Below are 2500 nucleotides of genomic sequence, written 5' to 3'. Positions count from 1 at the left end.
TGGGGTTAGGAGTAGGGTAAAGAGAGATGTAACGCAGTGGTGTTCGCTTCCCCTCTTTGCCAAGGGGAAGGAGTCTTTTCGCAATGACTGCTGTTTCTGTTGTTAAATATAAAGGAGAGGGGACGCTTGTTGTCCGATCTCTGGGGTCTTGTTGACGCTGATGATGAAATGCCAATAGATGGCACGATTTTTTTTTTATTTACTCACATTTTTCATAGAAATGAGGATGAATACCAAAGGAGAGGAAGAGACTCAGACGAAGAGATAGGACCTTGTGATCATTTCCGCGTCAGTTTTACTTTGCCGAACTCAAAAGTGGGAAAATACCTTTTATTTCCACAGCTGCCTCGGAAATAGCCATTTTTTTTCTTTCTTTTTCTGTGTGTGTGTGTGTGTATGTTCGTTCGTGTTCGTGTGTGTTCGTGCCCGTCCCCCGGGGAATTTTCGTGATTAGTCGGGACGTAAGTGGACACTGCCTTAGACAGATTAAAAGAGAAACGGTGTAAGCTTTGAGTCGACTGTCCCCTCTCCCTTTTGGCTTCGCGGGCGACGCTAATTCATTTACTGCACGTTTATTGATATTGGTCCTTTGAACCCGTTGTGAGGGGCCGGCTGTCTGTATCTATGTTTCTTTCTCTTTTTTTTGCTCTCTTTCTTTCTCTTCTTGTCTATCTTCCTTGGTTCCTCTCTCTCTGTCTGTTGCTCTCTCTCTCTCTCTCTCTCTCTCTCTTTCTTTCTCTTTCTCTCTCTCTCTCTCTCCTCTCTCTCTCTCTCTCTCTCTCTCTCTCTCTCTCTCTCTCTCTCTCTATCTCTATCTCTCTCTATCTCTCTCTCTCCTCTCTCTCTCTCTCTCTCTCTCTCTCTCTCTCTCTCTCTCTCTCTCTCTCTCTCTCTCTCTCTCTCTCTCTCTCTCTCCCTCTCTCTCCCTCTCTCTCTCTCTCCAGCTCAACAGAGTCTTAGAGAGAGAGAGAGAGAGAGAGAGAGAGAGAGAGAGAGAGAGAGAGAGAGAGAGAGAGAGAGAGAGAGAGAGAGAGAGAGAGAGAGAGAGAGAGAGAGAGAGAGAGAGAGAGAAAATGTTGCCTTTCTTTCTTTCTACGTTTTCCTTTCGGAATCAAAGTGGCTTAGCTTTTGTTCATTATCTCTGCCGTTTTACCCAGACGGTTTGTAGTAATAAAAGGCACGTATAGTTTAAACAGAAGAAAAAGAAATGGGGGGAAAAAGGCAGTAAAGAAAAAAAAAAAAGTTTTCGACGATTTATTCTTTGTTCGTATGGCATTGTTACGACTTTGGCTTCGTAGATGTTGAGGAAAAGGATTTTTTTTCAGACGTTTCCGTTTAAATTTTGTCATTGCAATTTTACTGCTGGATTGCGATTTTTTATCATTAGTATTATTTGTGTTGTCTATATTTTTAGTGTTGCTGGTTACTTAAATCTTTCTGTCTATATTTTTTTATCGCTGTTATTTATTTGACGGGGAAGCAAGCACAAAACAGCTGACCAGAGAACGGCCTTTTTCCTTTTCTTTTCACTCAAGTTAACACAGTTGTGAGCGATGGCATATAGTGCAAGGCGTAATTCGAGACCAAAGTTTCTGATAAGTGGACGAAAAGGAGAAAAAAGGGATTGAACTTTGGACTGCAATTGAGGCGAGTATGTTGCAGAGACAAGTTTATTGAAGGAAAATAGTTTGTATTTTATCTTTTTATCCTCTATTTCATATACATGAGAAGGAGAAAAAAGGAGGAGGAGATGGAGAGTGAGAGGATAGGGGAGGAACAGAAAGGAAGAGAGGGAGAGGGGAAGGGAAAGAATAGGAGAAGAAGAAACGAGAAACAAGGAAACAAACATCATATATATCATACATTGAAACTAAGTGAAGGACTCCCGAGAGAGGAATCCTGCAGCAAGATATCAGTCTGTGCCCTCGCTCGTGAAACTCCTAAACATAAATTAACCGGAAGATGTGTATAAGACGATTTTTTTTTTAATTAAAGTTTTCGTAATGATTTTCAAGGGTGGAGGGAGGGAGGGAGGAAGAGAAGGAGAGAGGGAGAGAAGGAGCGCGATAGTGAGAACGTGAGAGGAAGGTGATGAAGGAAGGAATGAATGAAAGGAAGGCAGAAAGGAATTAAGGAATTGTCTAAGAAAATAGAAAGAAAGACAGGAGAGAAAAGAAAGAAAGGAGGGAGGGAGGGGGTACCATCGAGACCCTCTCACTCCACCCCCGAGGTTGACGTGTAGGAGGACAAATTGCCGGGGCCGAGGTTCGGGATTAGCTGAAGGATGGATTCTTGGATCACTTCGTCCCAGGCTTCTGCCAGGATTAGGCAGAAGGATTAGGCGTGATTAGTATTGTCATGATTAGGATAGTTGAGATTAGTATGAGGTGAACGTACATGAGTCTTATCTCACGGTTTTTTTATTAAGTTGATCGTATTGTAGTTTTTGCTTTTTTTCTCTTTTATATTATTTTTTGTAATTTTATGTAACTTGTTCGTT

At 41.8% G+C, this 2500-nt stretch overlaps 1 protein-coding gene across 1 annotated transcript in view; it reads left to right on the top strand.

The window, feature by feature from the left end:
* LOC122250083 (uncharacterized) overlaps positions 1-2500 on the top strand; it is a 137763-nt gene that overhangs the window by 92221 nt on the left and 43042 nt on the right. The gene's annotated exons all lie outside the window — the stretch shown is intronic.

Source organism: Penaeus japonicus, unplaced genomic scaffold (genome assembly GCF_977035675.1).
Source record: "Penaeus japonicus unplaced genomic scaffold, GWHDUDI00000001_assembly GWHDUDI00000006, whole genome shotgun sequence".
Taxonomy (NCBI): Eukaryota; Metazoa; Arthropoda; class Malacostraca; order Decapoda; family Penaeidae; genus Penaeus; species Penaeus japonicus.
This window is presented reverse-complemented; position numbering and strand designations above follow the sequence as displayed.